Source organism: Polyodon spathula, chromosome 1 (assembly GCF_017654505.1).
Source record: "Polyodon spathula isolate WHYD16114869_AA chromosome 1, ASM1765450v1, whole genome shotgun sequence".
Lineage (NCBI taxonomy): Eukaryota > Metazoa > Chordata > Actinopteri > Acipenseriformes > Polyodontidae > Polyodon > Polyodon spathula.
Genome location: NC_054534.1, coordinates 72,085,750 through 72,113,709, shown reverse-complemented (window position 1 = coordinate 72,113,709; position 27,960 = coordinate 72,085,750).

The following is a 27,960-nucleotide window of genomic DNA, read 5'->3' as shown; positions in this document are numbered from 1 at the left end:
ATACAGATAATTGAAAACAATGTTAATACAATACTAACATCATCACAACATATATGAAAGTCTTAGGTAAAAAATGTAGATAACTGAGGAGTTTGTGAAATTTGAAACACGACACCCTGTTAATACAGTAATTTAAAATACAACAATAAATCAGTTATTATTGCATGATAGTAGATGTTGAACTTCATGCTGATTTGAACTCAGCTCTCACCAAGATAAGCACCAACTAAGACGTAGTTTTGCAGTAAACTAATGTGATCCATCTGCATCTCCATCCATTTGAATTGCTTTCCATTTGATGATGTAGATATCCTTCTGTCTGGTGTTGATTGCTGAAGTGTAATGCTGACTCCAGGGATCAGCTCATTTTGCCTCCCCAGCACACACAACGGCTGCGATGCTGGCTCCTGGGATCAACCCAGTGCGGTCTCCCCAGAGCATCAGCATGACAACTGTCTGGATTAAGCTAAGTAGGGTATATCTCTGGGGTCTTCAAGTGGGCACCTTCCATCCTCGGTGTTTCCTTGACTAGCCTACGACACCTCAAGAGGGCTCAACAGTGATTCTGGCATCCCAGCATCACCCCTCTCCATCCTCCACTTAGCTCAGCCCAGCTTACTTACCTGTACATCAGCGTTGCTTTCTTTCTATTGTGCTTGAGATCCCCATCTAGAATCTTTCTGTCTCAACCACAGCCAGTTGCTGCTCCTTTCTGCTGCTTCAGATAAGTTCTTTGCTGTGCGATGCAACTCTTGGTCACTGAAACTGACATCTCTGAGAAACCGGGTCGTAGAGTGTGCCACAAATCCTCAACAACCCACCTCCACTGGATAAACTCAGACTCTCTATCCTCGCTGTTCTGCTTCAGCAGCTAGTTGAACATTCCAAAATTTCTTCCTATCATACGCCTCACCCACAGCATCTGCCCATGGCATTGTTAACTCTACCAGATGAACAGGGCATGCTGATCCAGACCACAAGATAATGTCTGGTTGAAGGTTAGTGGTGGCAATCTCAGGGGGAAAAATAAGCCATTGACCAACATCTGCCAGCATCTTCCAGTCTCTAGAAGCTTCCAATTGTCCTGAGCGAGGCTTGATTTTAACACCTTTTCCTGGTGTTTGCTCTCCCGGATGGAGAAATATTGCCTTTTGTGTGTAATGCTTTGATGGAACTAGTGGCAACTTATTGGTCAGGTTACGCTTGTCTTCCAATGCTAAGGCCAGACATCGGAGCACCTGGTCATGGTGCCAAGTAAACTGTCTTTGGCTTACATCCTGTCAAAATGTTCCTTAATGTTGCAGGTGATGAACACAAAGGAGATGACGGATCCTCACCCACCAAGAGGTTTAGGTTCTGTGGTATGTTAACCATGGAAATATACATTTTTGAGCAATATAAATAACAGACCTGACATGTCCTCATATAGCCAACATATTGTTTTTATTATAAATATTTACAAATAGTATAAATATTTACAAAGTAAATAGTTCTGTAAAGATAGTAGTGAAATAATTACTATTCTCTTTGGAAAGTAAAAACCTCATTCTGATCTACCTGAAAGTGATGTGAATTTATCTAATATACTGCTCCTTTTTTTACTATATTTCCATCTCCTTTCTGTAGAAGCATGCTTGCTGATTTGATCTATCTTCTAATGAAATCATATTGTATTTTATGACTCCCAGGCCCCTAGTTATGCATATTAAAATACAGCTTCAGTGTCAAGTTTTGGAATAAAATCAAGAATGTCACAGGTGTGCTCTGGCTAGAAACTAATAGAACCTTTTGAAATACAATGTTATCAATATTCTAGTAGTGACACCTAGATATAATGGGTCATCAGAAATCTTAACAATGTTAAAAAAGAGGAATACTTTTTCATAAATTAAATTAGTAAATGTCCATATCCATTTAAGTATTCGTAAGGGCAATGTATGAAAAATAGTACTATGACAAAATAAAAAAGGCATAGTTTAGATAGTACATCTGTAGCCAATTCTTTTCCCACAACCATTTATCTTAGAAACCCCATATTCAACATGTCCCACAGGCAAACTGCATGACAAAAAAATCAGTCTTTATTATTCTGTTGACTGTGATAGCTCCGTACTGCTCACTATATATATATATATATATATATATATATATTATATATATATATATATATATATATATATATATAATGGGGAACCATAATTAACAGTGTAAAGTTATAATAATAGAGGCCTTTATTGAAATACATTCTACCCCGTTTAAGTGTATATCCTACCAAAGTGTATCAAATTCCAAAATCAAAAACCATTAGCAATGTTGTATCATTAAATTTACCCATTGTAAGTGTTTATCCTGTTTTACTGTATAGCGGTGTCTTTTTATTCAGTTAACTGAACATATGAATTGTGAACTGACATAAACTGGCACAAGCACGGTATCAGGAACATTTTCAATATATTCCTGCCCTAAAATTGCTGTTAAAAAAGTGACATTAAAGACTATTCATTAAGAGTCTGTATGAGGTGCTAAAATGAGCACAGAATTCGTTAAAGCTACACCGCTAATGATTTCTGTTCAGTTTTCAAGAAGGCTAAAAAGGCATGTTGATTTGTGAGAGACTATGAACTTATTCAAGTAGAATAATTAATTGTTGGCCTACATTAAGTGAAGCCTGAAAGAAACAGTAAATTGTAGCATAATGCATTTTGTAACAGTAATTCTATACAGTAATATTTTATTGGGAATTGGGATCGCAGATCACCAACCTACTGAAGTGCGTACTCTGTTTAAGTGTGTAAATATTCATGAAAAATAATATATACACTTAGACATGGTGGGTTAGACTGTAGCTGTCATTGACAATTATATCTACTCTGGGGATGTAACACATCCCATGTTGACATTTGTTACAAATAGTGTAGAGGCTGAGTATTGTAAATCATAGTTTTGGTATAGCATGCTGCAAGTGGCTCTTTAAAAAAATCTAATATAATTAGTAATTACATGTAAGATGTAAATTTAAAGTCATAGTTACTTAATCCTGGACAATGTATTAATTTAACCTGCAAAAATAACCATCAACCAGGAATGTATTGGAAAATACAATACAGCCTCTATTGAAAAATGAAAATCCAAAGGTGAGAATAATGATAATGATTGGATTACCTCATTTCCACAAAATAGCGGCAACCATTTAGTTCATGATATGATAAGGATTCTTAAAATTGTTCATTTGAGAATACAGCTCTAATCAATTATATCTAATGCCATAAATTGCTGCATAGTTCAATTTCATCCATTTATTCAGCAAGCAGGATATTGAAATGTGATAATTAAAAAAAAAAAAAAAAATCCAGTCCAGTCTCCGACATTACAATTTTTCCTTTTTTGTCCGACATCATTAAAAAGATGTAAAGCACAGGTATCCAGTCATTCTTTCTCGGGAAAAGCAATGAAAACCTTTCAATGGCCAAGTGAGGCTGATAGGAGCCGAATTAAGCTGAAAACAAGGGTCGTATCTGAGCAATACAGATAGCCACTGCACCACAGAGATAACACGGACACAAACAAAGGGGATAGCTGCTTCCACATCCAGCACTCAAAGAACATCAGAGACATTTGCAGAGCTTTTTGAGATGTTATAGTAATAAAACAATGACTTGGATCGCATTATTGCGGAGTTTGGTGATAATTGCTCCTTCACCAGGTAATGCTGTGGTAAGGCAGTGGTTTCTCTCTCTCTGGTAGTGGAGACAGCAGTGGCTGTTTGGCGACCAGGCGAAACCAATCAGTTGCATCCCCAACCTCTCCCTTTTCGTAGGCCTCCATAAACCTGTGGTCTTCATATGGGCACTTCACATTACAGGGCCCAAACTCCATACAGGCCCCGCAAAAACAAGCACCTTTTTTTTTTTTTTTTTAACTGCAGTCCTGCTGTTCCTAGGAGGTGCTACCCTGCTTCTGACACCACATGTGACGGGGCAGCATCATGGCCTAAGCTGGTTTGGCCAACTTGTGATTGTTGTCAGGGACAGAATTAACCCCATCCCTGCTAACCTTACATTCCAACACACTATTTATAGAAGCAAGTATTTTGCCCTGCCACACTCCCACAACCCTGAGAAGTAAATATATTACTTAAACAGACAAAATCATTTTAATTAGGAATTTATTTGGGTTTTTTGAAATAACTATTAAAACTTGTAATAAATTGCTATAATTATTTTCCCAGTAAAACATACACTCTTAAATTGTAAATCATTTTTCCAAAAATGGTCAGGTACATTCTACGGTCACGCTTTATTTTAAGGAGCGCCTTTAACTATTAACAAACTATTAGTAAATACATTAATAAACATTAGTTACTAGTCTGTTAACAGTTAGTTAACAGTTGATAGACTATTTGTTACTTGTATTAATAAACATTGGTTACCAGTTAGTTATCAGTTAATAGACTATTTGTTACTTGTATTTATAAACATTAGTAACTAGTCTGTTAACAGTTAGTTAACAGTTGATAGACTATTTGTTACTTATATTAATAAACATTAGTTACTAGCATGTTAACAGTTTGTTGACTGTTAATAGACTGTTTGTTACTTGATGTATTATAACTTTTCTCAGTTAATAAATCAATGAATAAATGGACCTACTTTGATGTAGACATATGGAGTAAATGTGGTAGGACTTGGAAGTAAACCCATGAATAAATCATTATTAACTATTACAAACTAGTAGTAAATATATTAATAAACACCAGTTACTAGCCTGTTAACAGTTATTTTCTTATTTGTTAATAACCATATTTATAGTTAGTTAATAGTGAATAGGCCCTTAAAATAAAGTGAGACACATTTTCATTTGTTAACAGGTTGTTAAGCATTTGAAGCATGGTTGTAAGCACATTAATAAAAAAAATATAGAACAGGAAAAAAATCTACTAAAGACAAGGCACCACTTTAGTTTAGAAATGACTTTATTTCTCACAATTAGAACATCAAGCAAAACCAACTTTATCAAACTCTGAAACCCATCAATGAAAACATCTTATCAATTACTCATTCACTCGATTTCACTTTTAAAACCGTATAAAAACAACATTTCAAAAATACCTTTACAGTGATGTACCTATGGTCACCCTAGATATTAGAAACGATTGTGTGCATTTAAAAAAAGAAAAAAAATTGAACATATGCCCTTGCTAGTGTTTCTTTTTTTTTTTTTTATAACAGTTAACATTTAAATTTTTTAACACATGTATGGTCATTCTTACAGCCAGGTGTTGCTACAGCTGTTTAAGTAAAGTGTATGGTTTTATTTTTGTTATTACATCTCAACCACTTTTTGAAACTTTTAAATTGCAGTCTTGTATTGTTGTTTCCAAGATGGTTTTGCATTTATTGTTCAGAACTACATGGATTTATCAGTGAGTGGAGGAATGATGGGAAATATAGTTCTGATAAATACATGAAGTCATCTTGGAGCTACTTAATATACAGAGCCAGAGAGGCCTTATATTTAAAAGTGAAAAAAGTGTTGAAGATATAAAAAATGGAATAAACTATACACACACCTTAAACAGTTAGAAATACACAAAATAAACACCTTTTGTTGCCCTTTAAGCGTGAATTCCAGCATTTGCTGATTTAAACAGGTTTTTTTAAATGATTATTATTTGACAGCATGTGTATAACTGTATTATGCAGTATTAAACAAGAACAGAAGGACACTACTTTAATGACTGTTTTATTTATAATATATATATATATATATATATATATATATATATATATATATATATATATATATATATATATATATATATAAAATATTACCAGTGGTGTACCAGTGAACGGGTCATCCTAGATTGTAAATTATATGCATTTGAAAATAGTAAACACTTGAAAATGTGCACTTCCTCGTGCTTTTTTTTTTTTAAATAACATTTCCGATTTACGTTTTTTTTTTAATTCTTGTAGTCATGTCTGGAATTATTCTATGGACATGAATAAGAAAAAAAAACCTCTACTGTGCACGACTTAGCACTTCCGTTCAATACTAAACTGTGCACAAGATGAATCTTTTTTTTACTCATGTACAGAGCTCTATATTATTCTAATCTCTTACTAATATTTCTTTTTAGAAGGCAGTGGAAGTAGCTTTCCCTTTCTTTTCATTTCTTCAATAATTCCATTGGTTTGCTCATCAATAGCACTGGCACATCTGTCTGAGAAGTCCATCAGCTTCTCTTCCTTTGGCTTAAATTCACAAATTGTGTCAAACTTTTCTGGTACTGCAATCTTCAGTTCAGCAATTGGTGCTGTAGCAATAATAGTGTTATGATCCACACTGATGGTGGTTAAAGCATGCGACAAGACACCTTTTTTCTTGTATGCCGATAGCACTTTTTTGTACCTCTCTAAAACTTGTTTTGGATTTTTCACTGCCTAAAAAGAATAAAAAGAAAAAAAGAATTACATAAGACAGCGGTGCAGAGTAGTGGTTGGGGCCCTGGACTAGTAACTGGAAGATTGGAATCCCAGGTGAAGCACTGCTGTTGTACCATTGAGCAAGGTATTTCACGGAGATCGCTCTAGTAAAAACACTAAGCTGTATAAATGGGTACAGATATAAGTTTCTTTGGAAAAAAGTGTCATCCAAATAAATTAATAATAAAATAATTAATTAATAATAATAATGCTTCATCAGTTATATAAACAATTAGATTAAAGGTTAACTGTACAAAACATGCACAAGTGTCCTGCTGGTAACTTAAGAGTATGAATAATCTAATCACTGCTTATTATTTATGCCATTATCATTTCTTTGATAGACCGAACATGGAAGTCTGGTTGAATGCATTTTTAATTCTACATACAAGAACGGGTATATATTTAAAAGAAATGTAATTTTCAATACTAACAGCAATGCTCATGGACAGACAAACATTTATCATCTATTTGACGTAGAGTAACAATTTATAGTCTCAATTACTATGCAGGAAAAATACTAATAAAAAATACTATGATAAGCATCAAGTAATGCATATGTCCATATTCATGTACAATATGAATATGTTTTTGACTAGTACATTTTGTGTGTACATGCATATATTTTCTGTTATGCATCCCTACACAGGCAAGGATATTTCTTGTGAACCTTAAACCCCATTCTATCCACTCAATGTACATTTTATTTATAACATTAAATACCTACCCTTTTATCTCAGTACTTCCTTTTTAGATTTTGCTTGTTTCTTGACTTTTTGCGTTTACTTGACTTATTGCTGTGTTTTACATCACTAGATCCATCACTTTCATCTTCTTCACTTGAAACACTGGATTCTTCACTTGAAGAACTGATGTCATCTGAGCTGATTACTGTAAAAGAATCCCTTCTATTCTTCTTCCCAGGTCCTGTATCAATAAAATATGCAGATTTTATATAAGACAAGTTAAAACCCCGTTACCGCGTTCTATGCTTCAGCAAAAAAGATGCAAATCCTCCCCAAATGTATTATTTATTAATTTAAGTCTTTAAGCAAAATGATTTATAAAATGTTTAACAAACAATTAAAAATGCAATATCACTGAGTTACAATGTATAGTTTACTTTGATAAAGCGCAGCTTTTGCCAAAGATCTACGGAAATTACATTACATTAAAAAAACAAACAAACAAACATATTTACTATCTCTGGATGTAGGGCATTCAAGCTGTTTCCGAAGGAAGTCTCGTTCCATCTTCAGGTCATCTATCACTTATTTTAGCATCCTATTCTCTGCACTTAGTGCTGCCACTTGTGCTTTTAGCTTCACAATTGTTAGCTGGGCAGTAGGAGCATATCTTTATTGATCTACGTCAAAATTGAACAAAAGGACAAAATCATGAGTCAGAAAGGTTTGCTTATAATATTTGTCACGTGTTACTAAACTTTCCAAACCGTTACAATATGGCGAAACACTGACTGAAGTCAAAAGTTTAAACGAAGTAGCAATAAATCCACTTTTAATACACTATTACAAAATAATGCCATATTATCTGTTTCAAGTAATCATTTCAGATGTTTATCAATGAGATGAAAATACGTATACTATTGCAACAACGTACATCACTTCAGTCCGGCTTCTTACATTGACATCCTCAAGTTATTAAAATGTTAACAGAAAACACATCACTGGAAATAATGTAGCTATGTACTGTAAGGCATTACTAAGGCACGATAGCTACTTACCAGTGTTTTTACTGCGTGGTCCTCGTTTTCCTATGGTTGTTATTATACCCCGCACAGGCTCGTCACTCACGTCATATTTTCTTTCAGTTGAGGAGCTTGATTGTGGCTCATTGGCATTGCTATACTCCCCAGCCTTTTCACTGGCACTCTTTTGGCAATCAAAAGTTTGTTTCTTTGCCTCTACTTTTTTTCTTGTCTCCATACTGTAACCCTAGAATTGTACCTTTCCTCGCTCAGTATCACGTCGGAAATAAAAGAAAGGCGCAACGATGCACAGAGCTTATGGCGCCGTGCTGTTGTACTTCTTTTGAACCATAAATATTAATCTTCAGAAAATACGTAATTATAACATGGAAAACAATAATTTGGTCGCGTGTGAATATGTATAAAAATAAAAAAAAAATCACAACATAAGAGGGCCGTTAAACGCTCTATCCACCTTTGACCTTTCACCCTACTCTCCAATGCAATGCTTCGATTGGTAAACTGACTTTGGCGCAATTTGTGGGAGTTCTTCTTCAAACCTCCAAAAGAGAAGAACGGAGTTACATATGTTCAAAATACAGGTATATTATCTTTACCCATTTTTTTTTTAATTTACTAATGTAGATGTATAGATGAATACATACAGAAGGGCAAGACAAAACAACCTGAATTCCCAAAACAGTTTTGTAGATAACCGCTTTACATAGAGACGATCCAATATTTTAGCTTTTGTGAAGGCTATGGCTTCATTACACTTTTTCACAAGCATGTTATATATATATATATATATATATATATATATATATATATATATATATATATATATATATATATATGTGTGTGTGTGTGTGTGTGTGTGTGTGTGTGTGTGTGTGTGTGTGTGTGTATATATATATATATATATATATATATATATATATATATATATATATATATATATACACACAGTATGTAATTTAAAGATTTGCCCTGTCCTAGTTTTTCAGTTTTTATTTTATTTATTTTAAGGTAAAACGGACAAAAGATTGGCTGCCATGTCACTGTCAAAGAGATGGCAGTCTAAAATGAACTGTAAACCATCAGCCAAAAATATGTTAAAAATAATCAAATGGCTCCAGAAGAAGAGGCTGTTGGCAAAAACAGTTAAATGTAAAATCTGCCGCAGGAAAATGACGATGACCAAGAAGGACTCGAAGGACTGTTTTACATGGTGAAGTAGACGAATGCTTAGCTACATGTTTTATCCTACTACAAGTTGGCGTTTCAGACGGGAATTGTACATGTTTGATTTCATAATATGAATATTAGTGTACACGCAGTATACAGTGTTACCGATATATATCATTGAACAATGTCTTGGGACCTGCGTCATAGGGTGACATGGGAAAACATAAAAAGCAGCCAGCACAGCCTAACATCTGGTTCTGTACTCGGAGAAACCCAATCTTCCTGTTCAAAACAGACAGAAATACGACCCACAGTGATTTGTGTCATTAATAAATCTAATTATTAATATTTCTATTGCTACGGTACTATTTTACAGTGTAAGGCATAATCAGTGTTGTTTTGATGTTTGGTAGTAATTTTTAAATTAATAAATCTCTTGAATGCTTAACAATAATATGATGCTTTTCTGATATTAAATAATTTAACATTTTCAACTATATTTCAGGGTTTGCAGAAGACATCGGAACAAATGTACAAAATCCATCAGAGCAAAATCATTTTTTGCTCGTTCCCATTCAAGTCTCTTCTGTTGGATGAAGTTCCCGTTCAGGTAATATTTTAGGTAGTTATATATATATTGACCCAGTTTTAAAAATAATTGCATAATGAATGTCATACCTGAATTTTTAAAAATTATAATAATAATTTTACTGTTATATTAGAAAGTAAATATTCTGTATTGATCAATGATATACCATGACTGGGCAGGGATTGTGTAGTGACCTTTATATGTATGGATGTGCAAATAATTAATATTATATTAGCTGCTCTTTGAGAGGATCCATGATTTTTTAAATATGAAATTGCATATAATCATGTGTTCTTTGTTATTAATGTGTACACTAATAATTTAAAGTAAGCATTGAAATAATCTATTCTAGATAGCTAAGCGTTTTAATAAAGTAGGTAGACTGAGTAGAATCTACATTTTGTAGATTTAAAATGATTATGTTTTTTATCTTGCTTGTTCATTGGGTTTGCTCAGGGACTGCGTTTGCGACAAGTGGACATGATTGATGAAAATAGTGCTGGTAGTTCCACAACTCTCTCAAAAATGGCAAAAAATGCAGACACATTTGCATTAAGGTTGTACACTGTCTACAAAGAAAGGGAGGCATAAAAGTTGGAGGACGCAGGGAATTTGTGGTAATTGATGAGAGCAAGTTCTGCCATCACAGAAATTGTCTACCTTTATTTAATCCTTCAGAAGAAGAACCATATGCATTTTAACTCCCCCTACACAGTGTGCTTAGGTTCAATTTGATCAATGACATAAAATATAAATGTTTCAAGCACAAGTACAGAATTATAATATAACTTGAAGATATAATATGAAAAGATGGAGCATGTCAAAAAAACTTGAAATGCACATGTGGTTCTTCATCTCAAGTATTCATTAATACAGCGAACAATTGCTCACCAAAAGTCAACAATGTAAATAACATTGTGAGATTTCCTGTCCTAAACTTTACTATTTGTCCTAACCCTTTTTGGCTTTTCTAGTGTAATTTCCTATAATTTTATATTACATTCTCATTGATTTTTGTTTATTATTATTACATTTTTAATTAATAAACAATGATAGAAGTTCTTCTTATTGCATTAGAAGTCATACATGTTTTTGTGTTCCTAAAGCACAGAATGATAATTAAGGAGCTGATAAAAAAAAGAATATAAATACATAATTCAGACGTGTTAAATGTAGGCGTATATATGCATTAAAAATGCTTTATTAATGTTTTTGCAGTACCACAAAGGAAGAATGAGACAAACCTGGAAAAGAAAAAGCTGGGTCTTTGGAATGCTTGGATGTAACCAATCTTCACGGAAACCAGTACTAAAACTTGTGAAAAGCAGATCACATCAGAGATTGATACCAATAATAGTTAAATACACAAGGGTTGGGTCAACTATCATAAGTGATGAGTGGAGAGCATATTTTCAAAGACTTACTGAACATGGATATACACATCACACAGTAAATCACAGCAGAAACTTTGTTGATGGCTATACAGGTGCTCACACACAAAACATTGAAAGGGCATGGGGTCAGTTTAAATCAAAGATATGAAGGCTGAGAGGAAACATGACAGAGAAGTTAGTCAAAGAGCACCTTCGGGTAATTGAATGGACCTACTGGCTAATAAATAAACACAAACATGAGCCTTTAGGTCGTCTTATTGATGACATAAGGAAACTGTATCGTGTATAATTGGTTTTTGTTATTTTGAACATTATTTGTTTGAATTAGTATTCATTACTTAACCAATTAATTAATCACCAATCACTGTAAAGGTATTTTTGAAATGTTGTTTTTATGGTTTTAAAAGTGAAATCAAGTGAATAAGTAATTGATAAGATGTTTTCATTGATGGGTTTCAGAGTTTGATAAAGTTGGTTTTGCTTGATGTTCTAATTGTGAGAAATAAAGTCATTTCTAAACTAAAGTGGTGCCTTGTCTTTAGTAGATTTTTTTCCTGTTCTTTATTTTTTTGTTTATTAATGTGCTTACAACCATGTTTCAAATGCTTAACAACCAGATAACAAATGAAAATGTGGTTCACTTTATTTTAAAGGCCTATTCACTCTTAACTAACTCTTTATAGATATGGTTATTAATTAGTTACATGTACTTTGTTGATAGTTGATAGCTGTTAGTAGTTTAAACTACGCAGACCACAGCATTATGAAGACATGGGTGGCATCAGTTAAGGATTTGAAGGTAAGTGTGGAGTAGTGGTTAGGGCTCTGGACTCTCGCCCAGAGGGTCGTGGATTCAATCCCAGGTGGGGGACACTGCTGCTGTACCCTTGAGCAAGGTACTTTACCTAGGTTGCTCCACTATAAACCCAATTGTATAAACAGGTAATTGTATGCAAAAATAACACATAAAAAAATAATGTATGTAAAAATAATGTGATGTCTTGTAACAATTGTAAGTCACCCTGGATAAGGGTGTCTGCTAATAACTAAATAATAATACGTCTATAAAGGGGACATTTGGTAGGGATTGTAATTAGTCTGCCTGTTTGAACTTAGTTTGTTGTTTTAGACTTAGATTCCTAAAGATTTGACTTGTATCTATTGACTCGCTTTATTAATGTGCTTACAACCATGCTTCAAATGTTAACAAATGAAAAATGTGGTTTACTTTATTTTAAAGGCCTATTCACTATTAACTAACTATAAATATGATTATTAACAAATAAGAAATATATTAACTGTTAACAGGCTAGTAACATGTTTATTAATATATTTACTACTAGTTTGTAATAGTTAATGTTTTATCCATGGGTTTACTTCTAAGTCCTACCACATTTCCTCTATGTCTACATCAAAGTAGGTCCATTTATTCATTGATTTATTAACTGAGAAAAGTTATACATCAAGTAGCAAATAGTCTATTAACAGTTAACAAACTGTTAACATGCTAGTAACTAATGTCTATTAATATAAATAATAAATAGTACATTAACTGTTAGCAAACTGTTAACAGACTAGTTACTAATGTTTATAAATACAAGTAACAAATAGTCTATTAACTGATAACTAACTGGTAACCAATGTTTATTAATACAAGTAACAAACAGTCTATCAACTGTTAACTAACTGTTAACAGACTAGTAACTAATGTTTATTAATGTATTTACTAATAGTTTGTTAATAGTTAATAGGTGCCCCTTAAAATAAAGCGTGACCCATTCTACAAACAGATACAGCACCAAGTGGTGCAATATATAATGCAGCATTTTTTTTCCTAAGGTCATTAGCAATCTTTTGTAAAGGGATAACATTTGCAATAGCATTGGAAATTTAAACAATGGTATTATTAGCATTACAGAAATTAGTATTTTTTAACAATTTCTGACATGATTTTCAGATTTAACATCACAAATTAACATTAACAGTTAGGGCCCTATGAAATCCGTTTTATTATTTTCAGTTTTTACCATTTAAAAAAAAATGTAATTAGATTGATTTAACTGAATTTATATACACTGCAGGCACAGCGAAAAACACAAAACCATAAATTTACAGGCTTATTTTTTTTTTTACATTCGGTTTATGCATTGAAGTCATGTTTTATTGAATTGTATCGACAAATAGTATTGTTAACTTTAAAAACAGGTTGTATAAGTAAAAAAAAAAAAAGTTATTTTTTTTTCTTTTACCACTCCAAAAAAAAAAAAAAGAAGTTAATCTGTATTAGTCATCAGTTATTACAGTACACCAATATGAAATATACGCTTAACAGATTCATGCATCAGGCCACTGTTATAAAGATGCTATAAATAAATAAATAAATAAATTTGTTGTACCTTTATAAAGATTACTTAGTAAGCCTGGTAAATAATAATCAAAGCAATTATGGGGCAAAGAACCCAGGCTAAAAGTCAACGAGAACCATACTGCCTTTTAAATATTTCAGTATTATAAAGGAAGCTGGTTACATAAATGTACAATGTACCCATGAACACAATGAGGGTAAAGGTTGTCATGTTCATAATAGTAATTTAAAAAAAAAATGCAATAATTTCCATTTGGAAATTCTAACATTTAGAAATGTATGTCACTCACATGACAAGGTAAATATTATAAATAGTCTGTCTGGAAGATATGTTTTTTTTTATGTAATCAATACTGCAACATTCAGTGAAAAACTCAACATGAAACTCATGAAGTGCCTTTGCAAGTAGTCTAAAATTCAAAATATAAGTATCACAAATGTTGAGAACTGTGTAATTTACAATAATATGGGTATTGGTATCAGGTACACCTAATAATAAGGTTAGAAGTCATGTAAACTTACTAATAGGGCTGATTGTGTTATGGATGCTTAACAATGGGACAATGTAATGTTATTTTAATTGCAGTTATATGTGTCATTGTCACAAAGTGGCTATAGTGAGCAGGTGTAGACATGATGCGGTGCACAAGTAGTGACAAACAAGTGATTGCAATGTGTATTGCACTGTTTAAACTACGGGTTGCAGTCCCGAAATAATATACACAGTATTAAACACACACGATCACAAGTCTAGAGTGAGTGCTAACGTGCAAGAGGTGTATTTACAGCGTATCCATAAACAATGGTGAAGTGTTGTCTGGGTTTTTGCTGGCCTTATGTGACAGGGCCAGATCATGTTAGCCGTCTAATAAATAACAAACAGTACAATTAGAACCGACAAAACAAACAAACACTAAACACTTATGGTTATTTTACTTTTGTCCTTCAGCGTTTCTCTCTTAACCATAAACAAAGGAACAGATCACCTAGCCACGTCTCCTTTTGTACCGTCAGTCACACCCCTTTTGTTAGCGAGTGCAATCATTTCTCCTCCAATCCGTGGTTGCCACATTGCTTCCCTTCTGGGGAAATAACTTGGTGTATCGTATCCCTGACCCCTTTCTAGGTGGCCGACTTCCACCTAACCCTTGGAATGAATTGTCCGACCATCCAGTCCAGGACACTGCAGGACACTGTTGCCTTTATGCCGTGCTATCACAAGTTGGAAGGGAAATTTATAACCAAGATTCATTCTTTCATGTACTTATACAGGGCCAAATTTGTCATCTTACTAATTATACTACATGTTCTATGTAAGGTGCACTAGCACTACAATTTAAAGCAGAACCCAGGTGTTCTCAAGCATGTTTACTAAAGTATTTTAATGTCAATACATTTCCAGACCTCTGTTTGGGGATTGTCATTCAAAAGCAGGGGTTGCTGATGTTGTTAAAATTAGCCTGTGTAGTTCAGTTTTTCACTTATTTCTCTGAGGTGCACTGCCGCATATCTTCTATGATTTTAATTTTTTTAATCTTTCTAATCTTTATTTCTTTGGGCAAAATTTTTATGTACTGTATTCCTGCAGTACAAATGGTGAGTAGTAGAGCTGGAAGTGTCATGTAAATGTAATGATGAGAATAAATGGGCCCCATTTACTTAATAATGTAGTTATTGCTTGTTCTTACTACCTAATACGTGATTGACTGGTTACATGTGTTATAAAGAATTAATGATGCAGCTGCTAATTGTGTCATTTATTTGAGGATACATGTTACATGTACACGTAATAATGGGGCAACATGTATCATTCACACTTATTAATGTGGATAAATATGCTGTGACATTTGACAATGTTCCATGTTTTATTTGCACTTCATATTGATGGTGCATGTCATTTAAGTGTTAATAAATGACAGAGCCTTTACATCCTACAATGACCTGCAGGGGTAGTTCCGTCATAGTGCCAGTGAAGGGTAGAATATGACTTTAATACTATTATAGACTATACTGATTCAGCATTCTGCATACCACCAACGTAGTAGATACACTGTATGAATAAACTGGGGTTGACAATAGCAATTTGACTAAAATAATATGTTTTTAATTACAGTACATTTGTGATTGCTGTAATCTGATCAGTTTGTACAAAAAATTCCAGTTTAATAGTGCACATGATTACAGTGTAATCTTTTTAAAAAAATACGTAAAGATTCAGCCTTCGAACCCAACTTCCCCTGTAATTCATGGACAGCCAGTAAAGGACCTTCATGTTGATCATTAATGCTTATATACTTCTAACAAGGGGAACCAACCCCAAACTTCATTGCATAAGAATGTGGCAACACCAAACAAATAATGTTATGTCCTGATTGTCAAAGCCTATTTTGCTAATGAAACTTAGATTAATGTTTAGAAATGTATTGTCGTTAATCTGAAAGATGGAAAAAGACAATGTAGTCCTTTTCATATGATGTCACTTATTAGCAGCAACTACACTTATGATTTTTGAAGATCTCACCCTCAGAATTTCAATGACAATGTTACTCCACTGTGTTGGCCATTCTTTGCTGCAGCACTATCCATGCACATTCCAATTCAATTTTTCAATTCCAGACTGTCAGATTAAGCATTAAGAATGGTATTTAAGGATTAAAGAATGGTGGCACCTGTGGTTCTCTCTGTGAGTGGGCAGCATTGTGGTGCAGCCTTTAGTGGCTGTAAAATAGCAGGCAGAGTCAAAACAAGGCAGGTTAAGCACTCTTGTGCATGTTTAATTACAAAGTGCAATGTCTCTTTAAATATTTTAAAACTATATACACTAGAGCCCAGACAGAGCAAGTGTATAAACAATTGGTATAGTTGTAAACAGGGCCAGCTATAGATGCTCAACTGGCAGGTAATAGTCTCTGGATGTTCTGGAGGTAGTTACCTGCTTTCGGTCCGGTGAGATATGAAGAAGAATTGTAAACTTTCCTTTTTGGTTTGGCTGCTGTGCTCTGATCCTTACTCTAGGTTCATCAACCTCACAAGTGGCAAGACTGTTACTTTTATACACCTGTGGCTGGGCTTAATTGATTGTTAATTAATCAATTAAATCCCATCCACAGAATGCACATGTATTTGACAGGGATAGTATTAACAATATAACAATATATTATACACAGAGAGAACAAGTAACTGTCACGAAGCCATTCACTTAGCTGTAAAATTACATCGCCAGCCATTTCTTCAATACGCCTCTGTACGGTATTATTTGACAGTGGCACACATTGGATCTTTTGTGCAACTTCCTTACCTAGCATTTCCTCAACAATGTCCAAGCAGGCAGGTAATACCAGCTCCTCGTTGACTGTGAGACTTGTTTGATTTGAGATGCAAGATCAGTGCTTTCAGGGATTTTTCAGGAACTGGCATTTTTCTTGAAACACATGACTTGGCGAATATATAATTTTTTCCTAAGAAAAAAAAAAAATCACTGCCTTTTTGGCTGCATTTGGGGTGTTAGGTAATTAAATGCCTTTTTAATTCTGAAGGCTTAATGCTTTCCTTTGCATGAATTTCTAGACACAGCACACACTTCTGAGCTTTGTTTTTCTTTTCAGGTGGAGGCATTGGACTTGTACTTAAATCACTAGTACTCCCTCATTTTAAAAAATGTATCCATTTTAACAAATCTGTTTTCAATACACATTACCTGCATAATGGAACTGCACACTGCTGAGGTGATGTTCAGTTGGAGCACGTGATAGCTTTCTGGTACAGACCATTTTATATGTGTGTTGGGGGCTGCACTTTTCAAATGTATTTCTAATTTATTTAAATCTAGCAGTGCTCTTATCTTTCATCTGTTTTGTTTAGGATCATTACTCAATACATCATTTTAAATTAAAATAAGGTTATGTTTTACTGTGTCTTGTTCTGCGACCCAACCCAATAACTCTTGCAACCCACAGTTCTATACAAACCAATTCATTACATTAATATTTTCACCCATTCACAATTAAGATTTAATGACTTATACAGTCTGCGCTACTTTATCGGGATGCCTTGGGAGAAGTAAAAATATCCCGAATAAGCGGCTTTCCAAATTAAGCGAGAGCCATTTGAGACGACTTTAGTCGCACTTTATTGTTTTTAAATGAAAAGAAAATGAATGAAATCGCATCACATTATGATTAAATGTTAAATTCATCATTTAAAATAAGCCAGTTGTTTATTCCTAAACAAAATTATTCTCTGTTTTTTTTTTTTATTTCTACGTGAAATGAAAAATAAGGAAATCACATCTTATCACAAGGCGAGGCACCTGTGGTGTTGACACGTCAACGTTCTTTGCAAAAGCAGCCTAAGACAACACAGGCGATTTACATAAGTCACAGCATAATCATGTACTTACTTACTCACTGCACAGTGCTACATGAACATGTCTTGCTGTGATTCATCATTTGAAAATACTGTATCCCCACTAAACAAAGTGACGTCCCAATTAAATGACAAATAGCATTGGGAAGAACTGTCTCCCAGCGTTGTATCCCATTTAAGCAGAAATCCCGATTGTTAGTATCCTGATTAGGCAGCATCAACTGTAGTAGATTATAAGTGTTTAGTGGTTGTGAATGTATTTTCTCTTGCACTTTTTATGTAGTGCTTCGCTTGAGGTTCTGGTGATTTCAGTCATTCAGTGTTGTCCTGGGTTATGTTGAAAAAAGACCCCTGGTCCCTGAAAAAAGAAACAAGGACCAGGGGTCACAAATGGAGTTTAGAAAAAGGGGCATTCAGAACAGAAAATAGGAGACACTTTTTTACACAGAGAATTGTGAGGGTCTGGAATCAACTCCCCAGTAATGTTGTTGAAGCTGACACCCTGGGATCCTTCAAGAAGCTACTTGATGAGATTTTGGGATCAATAAGCTACTAACAACCAAATGAGCAAGATGGGCCGAATGGCCTCCTCTCGTTTGTAAACTTTCTTATGTTCTTATGTTCTTATGTTCTTATGTTGTTCATATTGAAATGTTGGTTTTGAGCTTGCCTTGAGTTTGTCTGTATGTTTTTAAAGGCTGGGATGAGCAGCATTCTTCATACCATTCAAACCATTGAAAAAAAGCTGTACACATTCTAAAAGCAGCAGGTATACTTTGTGAGCTGATTATAAACACTATGAAAGGTGGGAGGAAAATAATATTAGAATACAACTATTCTAGATCGCATTGTTTTACTATCACCATGTTGAATGATGCAGATAGTCATACACTGTAGAGCAGTGCTGTTCAATTAGCTGCCTGTGGGACCCTTCCTCTTGGCCTGTCGATCATCAGCTGTCCTTCATTACAAAAGCTGAAATTACAGATACGCAAGATTGAAAGGTCGCCGCTATCTACAGGGTATGTGTGTCCCCTAACAACCATTTATTTTTGGCAACACGCCATAATACAGAAACAGATGAACAGGTGCACTTTATCTGGTAATAATCTTTCTCCTTTGTTTACAACTCACTCTGTATGCAAGATACCCTCAAATCAATAAACCTGAGTTTATATTCACACTCTGTATCCACATTCATTTCTATTCATATCAGCATATTCCATAACCCAACGGTGAATACTATTTTAGAGTTTACTATTATTATTTAACTTCTCAAAATAATGACTCATATCCTGTAACTTCTATCTGTCCTTAAGGTCTCTTCCTCTGCTGACTTATTGGGCTAAACACTGTTAGTTTGGTTACCTAGAGAACGTTAAGTTATTATCATAACCCTAATTCCCTGAACTAGAAATGTAACCATTACCTGATGGAATCCATCTCTTATAGCCCGAATTACCTGAGTACTTATATCACAGCTGCTTCTTTAAGAGCCCTGTATGCATCAGAAGTCGTCTTCACCCCCAGGAGATAAATACGAGTGACACACAAGGCTTGGCACCATTTTTTTTTTAGGCCTGCTGTGTTGGAGTGAAAGCAGCAAACTTGAAGGATAATGGTTACATTTCTATTTCAGGGAACCAAGGTTATGATAATAACCTAACTTTCCTTTAAAGTACGAAATGTAAGTATTACCTAAATGGGATAGAAAACCCAAGCTGTTGCAAGTGAAGGACTTGCAGCACTGATGTGCAAAAAAGGAAAATAACTGCTTTTAGCATTCTAGCAGAGAACCAATGAGGGCCCATGGCATATAGTCCACAGTACAGCGAGGGAGTGTATATGCTGCAAGGTAACACTGACTAACTTCAGCATTTAACATCAGAAGTCCAAGAGGTGTGTGGCTAACTACCCCAGGACTTAAAGTGGACAATAATACAAAAATCGTTAAAAAGCAGAATGAAGCTGCTCTTAACACTGGTCCCATAATCAGGGTTCTGCTGATCTACGACATTCAGTCGGTAGAACATGGTAAAAGTATGAGGCATGGCCCGTATTGCAGTGCTGCAAATGTCTGCGACAGATGCACCCTGGAATAATGCTGTATTGCTGAGATCAGCTGTGATCTATTGTGATCAGTTGTGGGGCACTCAACGATTGGACAGACCATGACCCCGGGATGATCACAGGGAGGAGTTTGTCAGTACAAATGGGACACAGCTACATGAGTACAGCCCCTTATGCTGAAACTAATGTGCCAGAATGCGAGTGTTTGTTTTGTTTTTATACAGAATACGAGTAGGACTGGGAGCTGTCACCACAGAGCCAGCACATACCACTACCTCTGCCTAGGAGCTTAAATGGCAGTTTTATAAGTGCATTCAGCACTACATTAAGTTGCAAGCTAGGGACTGTTACTGGTTCATTGCTTCAAAAAACTTTTCCATTTGCCCTGCAACCCAGTCAGTACCAGAATGCTTATTTATTTCTTTTCTTTGCTGGAGGAGAGGGGGAGCTGTCCGAGCCAGGTGAAGAGGAGGATTTATAGCCGCACATGCTCTTAGTCCTGCTCCTACCCCTAGGGGATTGTTTCCTAGCTTCTGGTGTAACAGGAAGCGGGGACTCTGTGGACTGTACTGCAGGGGATGAATGTGAAGAGTCATGCTGCGCCGGTGTCAGGTGCAGAGCGATCTCTGGAACAGAGGGCCAACTTGCTTTCCAATGTCCTCTTAGCAAAATGAGCACAAAACACGCAAGAGCTGCGGTCTTTAACTGCTCCCTTCCCAGGCAAACATTATCCTTTGATTATCCTCTGCTGGAATGTTTCTTTTGCAACCAGCACAAAGGTGAAAGCCAGGTACTGTGGAAGGTTGAAACAATAGTTCAGCCATGCAATGTATGTGCACAGGAACAGGCAGTAAGCTGATTGGTGCTGAAAACTGGCGTATGCACGGAGTACACAAAAATGGAGCACTGGTAACGGTCTTGGTGTCAAACTGGATCGAACCGCGTCACTAGTACCGATTCTGGTATGAACCAGATCACTGGTACCAATAAAGGTAACTAGTACCTACTTTGGTATTGACCAGGTCACTGGCACTGGCTCTGGTAGCGACTGGTAACGGGGAACAGACTCTGATACAGACCAGGTCACTGGTACAGGCTCTGGTACATACCAGGTCACTGGTACAGGCTCTGGCACCAGCTCTGGTACTGAACAGGTCACTGATACAGGCTTATGTACTGGCTCTGGTACAGGCTGTGGTATTGGCTCTGGTACAGACCAGGTCACTGGTACAGGCTCTGGCACCAGCTCTGGTACTGAACAGGTCACTGATACAGGCTTATGTACTGGCTCTGGTACAGGCTGTGGTATTGGCTCTGGTACAGACCAGGTCACTGGTACAGGCTCTGGTACCAACCAGGGCACAGGCTCTGTTACCAAATGGTACAGGCTCTGGTACCAACTAGTACTAGCAGAGCGAGTCGCTGGTACCAGGCTGATACCAGGACAAGTAGCGTGCAGGTATATACCTGAAACAGCCACTGGCAAACTGCAAGCATGCACTGTTAAACAGACAGGGGCTGCAATTGCCTGCTAACTAGAACAAATCTAGTAGCCTTTGTTGTCAGTGCAGCAAAGCAAACACAGCAACGGCATAGAGATACTTGGAATATTCTCTGGTCGAAAAGGCTCCCGCCAATTCGACAGCACAGTGTGACTAAAAAGCTGTTAACACTGTGTCTCTGTAGCGTGAAAAGCTGACTTCTTTAGTGATTTTTGACCATTCTTCAATACAAATTTATTCGAGTTCATTCAAATTCAGAGGACTTCTCTTGTGCACAGCCTTCTTCAGCTCATACAAAAGATTCTCAATCAGATTTAGATCAGGACTTGACTAGGCCATTCCAGAACCTTGATTTTATTCTTCTTTAACCATTCTGAAGTAGATTTTGATTTGTGTTTTGGATTGTTGTTATGTTTGAACGTCCAGTTGCGCTTTAAACCAAGTTTTGAGGCAGAGTTTCAGATGATTGGCCATCTTTGGGTAAGCTATAGAATCCACTTTACCATATATTGGAACTAAATTTCCTGTGCCATTAGAGGAAAAACAGCCCCATAGAAAAATATTACCATCTCCATGCTTGACAGTAGGTATGGTGTTTTTTTCTTTGTATGCCTCACCAGACTTCACTCCACCAAACCTTTGACCAGAGCTCATATCCATCATTCAAATGCCGATTGTCCTTGAAACATTTTCCTAAGAGTGGCTTTTTCCTTGCCTGTGACTATTGAAACATTCACCATGCAATACCTATGGTTGAAATGGAAACCCCAGTCCCACTTGCAGCCAGATCACTTTGAATATTTTTGGAAATCAATCTTGAATTGTTATTAATCTTTTTCACAATTCTTCTATTTGTTCTTGGTGAAAGAACCTTCTTTCTTCCAGACTGAGGTAACGTTGTGACAGTACCATGAGTCTCATGCTTTTTGATAATAAAAACAATAGTTGAAATTGGAATACTCAAATGCTTGGAAATCTTCTTGTATCTTTCTCCGGCTTTATGACAATAAATTATTTTCTGCCAAGGTCTTCAGATAGCTCTTTACTTTTTCTTATATTGACTTATAGGTAATTAGAGCAATCATCCTATGCCTAACCCTTTCATACTCTCTAAGAATGTTTACTTACGACTTTTCTAGAATTAGGTTCAACATTATCATATTGAAATTTCTAGCATCTTGTAGACAATACTATCATAGCATCAAAGGGTATGAGTACTTTTGAATGATTTTTTGAGTTTTGCTAAAATATTACTAAATTAAATAAACGTAGGCATCTATTTCTTGTAACTTTTTTTCCTTATCCACAAAAGCAAAACTTTAGCTACAAAAGATTTTTCCTAAAATTTGCTGTTTTCAAGAAATTTCTAGAAATTATACATTTCCATTAGGGTATATAAACTTTTGACTATATATATATATATATATATATATATATATATATATATATATATATATATATATATATATATATATAAAAGCAAAGGCACTAGCAAGAACTTTAATATAGACTCATGAACAGCTGACCAGCATGGGAGAGAGTGTGAACACAGTGCTACATTTTTAAATCAGGGGCTTAAGATGCTTATGCAACATAAATACAGCAATTAATAATTGACATGCTTTTATTAGTTAGCTTGAATACTTGCTGCGCAGTAATTTTCTGAAAAAAGAAGACAGTGTGAGGCTGTGTCAATTTTAGAGAATAAGAAAGGGAAGTTAGATCCCCATTAATTTCTCATGAATTTAACTTATAATTTTAAATGTCATAGTTTAAAAAACTATGACATGGCAAACCACACACTGGTTTGCACATTATGAGTGCCCTGTGTACTCCCAAGGTTTAAACATTACGTAACATTGCCTAACCCTAACTCACCACACAAAATTGAATACTGCTGCTGCTAGAGGAATACATTCCTGTTTCTTCAAAGTTTTCAATCGCAGAGACCAGTAAATAGATAATGTCACTCACTGCACTGCACAGAACATTCTTCTGCAACTAAACCCACACCAAATAAAACAAAAAGATAATTATAAATTAAGTTAAAAAATAAAACCCTGAACTCTCTAAAGCTGATTAAACACAACAATTGGGCTAGAAGTAGTGTTGCTATTGTTTCCACAGACCAACGTCTGACATATTTCTCAGTCAGCCCAAGTGCATCAAAACTGTAGTATACCATAATAAAGTTTAACACAATGCCACCAGATCTCACCAGCTAATCATGCAGTATTCATAGTATTGTGTTCTTGATATTTCTAGCAATCACATTTGCAAGCCAGAAAAAGAATAGGTATTTCATGGTATGTCATAGTCTAATATTACCTAAGACAGGTAGCTGTGGCGATGAGTAACACCGTGGTAAGTCAATGCAATTTCTGAAGTGACGATGCTGTCTACCTGTTTTTTTTTTTTTTTTTTTTTTTTTCAGAAATAATGTTTCCAGACAGTCACTGGAGTTCTGAGCCTAAAAACTTGTTTGTGACAGTCAGAATTATATTACAACTATTATGTCCATGCCCAAACCCCCCATTATTAATACACGCTAAAAATTACAAAACAACACTATCGGTTGTTTGTCGGTAAAAAGAGACAAAATATACGCAAATTTGGTTCAGGTTTTTCAATGTTACAAATAACTGACCTATGGCTAAGTATGGAAAGCACATTATATATACACACACACTCTGTAAAGGTTATGTATTTAATAACTTGCGGATCAATGTAATGTAAAGCATCCTGAAGTGATAAATAATAAAAGCAATACACGTATAAACATTACGATTAAATACCAATAAAAAAACACACAAATATGTTTTTTTTGTTTTTACTCCTTTGACTCTTAATCACAAAACTGAATTGTCACCTTACTTGTTTACGACTACAGTGGAGAGCGCAATGTGGCTAGGAGGCAACATTTGCCATGACACCGCCATATTCACTTGGATTTTCAAGTTCAGGGTGAAGGATCCTCAGACCTAAAATCGCACGAGTCATGAAGCACACATTAGCTCAGTACTGTATTGGATTGTTTACATCACATGTATGTTTGATGTCAAAGTAGAATGTACAAATCAGTACTAAACAGTACATTTCTATTAAGATAGTGGACATCCTTTAAGCAACTAATGTATGTCAAAGAAAATATTAAAGGAAGGCTGGTGTTTCTTATGCGTTTCACTTAAAACCAGACATTAGGGCTTGTTCCTGCCACCCGGATGCCAATTCCTAACAGGTGGCAGCCCTAGATAGAACATCCACCCAAAGACTTTTTTTTTTTTTTTTTTTTTTTTTTTTTTGTGAGCCAATTTGTTAACTCTTTTTGTTTCTAGTAACACGAAAAACTAAAAGTTTATGTTCTTGGTGCTTAAAAAGCAACTTGCAGTACTGGTATGTATGTAAAACATGTATGCTGCCTTGCAGTCCAGTTAAAGTTTTAAAATTTAACTTTTAACAATTATCTAAATTAAATAACTGTATAATATGAAAAATATTAATGCTTAAAAGAGCAAAAGAGCAAAGCCTCTTAAACTTTAATTGTAATGTATTGCAATAGCAGTCATGTAAGGAAAAATAAAGTATTATTTTCTTTGGATATTGTATTGTACCTTGCTGTGTCCTAGCTTGATTCCCCTGAAAGGCTCAGCCACGTAAACTAAGAAATTAAACACAACATTGAAGTGGCTAAATATGCATAACTCCAATTTTCAATTACATGATTAATATAAGGCAAATAACTAATTTAAATAGAGACAACTGGGCTATGTCTAACATTTGGTACACATTACTGAGCTTTAAATACACAAATCCTGGGCAGGCCAACAATCTAACTGTACCAATAGCCATCATTTTGTGTTACAGTACAGACTGCTGGGCCTTCTGGAGTAAATATTTGCTTGTGCAGCTAGCTCAGTAAATAGTCACTCGCAAATATAGTGCATTCTCAAATGAAACCGAAAACGGTTTAATGTTTTAAAAACAGAAAAATGAATGCAGCGATCCTTTCTTCTTGTATTGTTAATAGTGATGTAGACAGTCACATGAGGATGGATGCACAGTCATATATATGATGATGGATGCTAACTAATGTGTTTTGCCTAAAAGCTTCAAATTCCAATGCATTTGGTATGAATAGAGGTTCCTGATCAAGCTTGTAGAGTAGTTGTAGAGTAACTTGCAAACTGCACTATGAGAATTTGGAGGCTAATAAAATGTAATTTGTGCAGAAATTCTTTATTAACAAAATGCGACAGAATTAAAAGTGTTATCTGCATATGGACATTTTTACCATTCATGCATAATTTGCTGTAATAACATGTTTTCCCAAAAATAAAAAAATACATTCCATAGAAACAGCAATACAGACAGTCCTTGCACTTTCTACACATTTGGTTACTTAAAGTCGCGTTGTAAGTCGAAGCATATTTTTCCTTAGGAACAATGTTATAAATCGGGGTTACGTTCCTGACTCTGGCCAGACAATATACTTTTACAAAAATTACTTGTTATAGTGTACTCATGCAAATATTTATTTAACTGTTTACACTCAGCCCGGTGGTTACACGCATATTACTCAGACACTGGCTTTTAAAAGTACGGACTCTGGGCTTTCCAATGACGTATTCATTGTGAGTATGCAGTACTCCTAGCAGGAAATAAGATCGCCTGAAGTTAAGCCCCTCATCATGTGACAGAGTTCACAGCTTAGGTTTCGTTTTGAGTCATTGCTCTTATCAGACATTGTTAAGGGAAAATAAAAAAAAATAAATAAATAAATAAAAATAATGTTACATGTATCAAATAGATAAATAAATAAATAAATAAATAAAACCTTGCCATGTCATGAATGCCGTATCGATATCGTAAAGTCGAAGCAGGGTAATAATGCAAATGAGTTGTAAGTGCCATGTGTCGTAAGTAGAAGCGTCGTAAGTCAAGGATAGCCTGTATTAATGATTTTCACGCAATTAATTTTTGTGGCTGCAGATGTCAAATATGTATACGTAAATGTACATATTTGCATAATCATTAAAAATCTAGATGTAGTGCTGCTAAATTAGCTATTTAATAAAAACTTAAAATAATGTAATGTTCTTTTTTCAACAGCATTAGCTTTATTCTTTCATTTGCAAGCCTACAGACTGCAGCACAACGAATAAGACAAATTAGAAGTCAATCGTTTCCTTTTCTCTATTAAAGCACACTCCAATTGAACCACTTAATTACTTCCAGCCGCATTTCAGATGTAAATGTGGCTTCATTGCCATTCTTTCATCAGAATAAATCTCAAAGTCTATTCAAAGGGTTGACACTTCTATATTGATTTAAAAATGACCAATTTTTATTAAATCAGATGGTTGTGCCAGGCTTTTCTTTTCTTGGTTCAGCTCATGTCATTGGCAAAGTGTGTCATATTATGGCAAGAACTGAATTTCACACAAAGTGGTGCACAGTAATCATGCTAACTTATTTCCTCAATTTTTCTTACTGGAGTACACACAGAAGGGACACTTACCTAAAAGAAAGCCATGTAGATTGTTTAGTATGGTGTCACAGGAAATAAGTTAGCTGGAAAATAAATAGTGTTTGCCTTTTTTTTTTTTTTTTTTTTTTTTTGAGAAATAAAAACAGGCATTCAATTGCAGACGGTAATTTTTCTTTAAATATGTTGTAATAATATGTATTGAAGTGTATTGCAGACAGTATTTTTAATATTTTTTTTTTTAAAAGGTTACATTTATGGTAATGTATATTTATGTTTAATTTTTATTATAAATACATCTTTAGGAATTGGCTCGATGTATTTTAGTTTTTTTTCTTTTTTTTTTTTAACATAATACATATATTAAAAACATCATTTTGTTGGTATAATTTATGTCTATGCATAGTTAAAGTCACTGCTTGCCAAAAGTGTATTTCCTTTAAAAAAATGTCGTTGGTGGACATGTTGGGTAAGCAAATCCGTGTTTAATAAGTGTTTATGTAGGCTCACTTTGACAAAGTTATATTATTTTCATGGTAAACTGATTGGTGACTTTGAACCTTTGAATGGGAAAGTGGGTACACACACTTTTCTCCAAGTAGAGAATAATGTTTTTGATGTTGTAATGAAGTCTATGTGGGTTATCTAAACCTGTTAATATAGAAAACGTACACCCTTTTAGTGGAAGATGGTGTTTTAACGTGTATGTATAATTTGAGAAACGCACAAAACGATTCTATTCCTATACATACATTCCTAAAATGCAGTTACATTATTTATATGAACATCTGTAATCCAAGCTGACATGG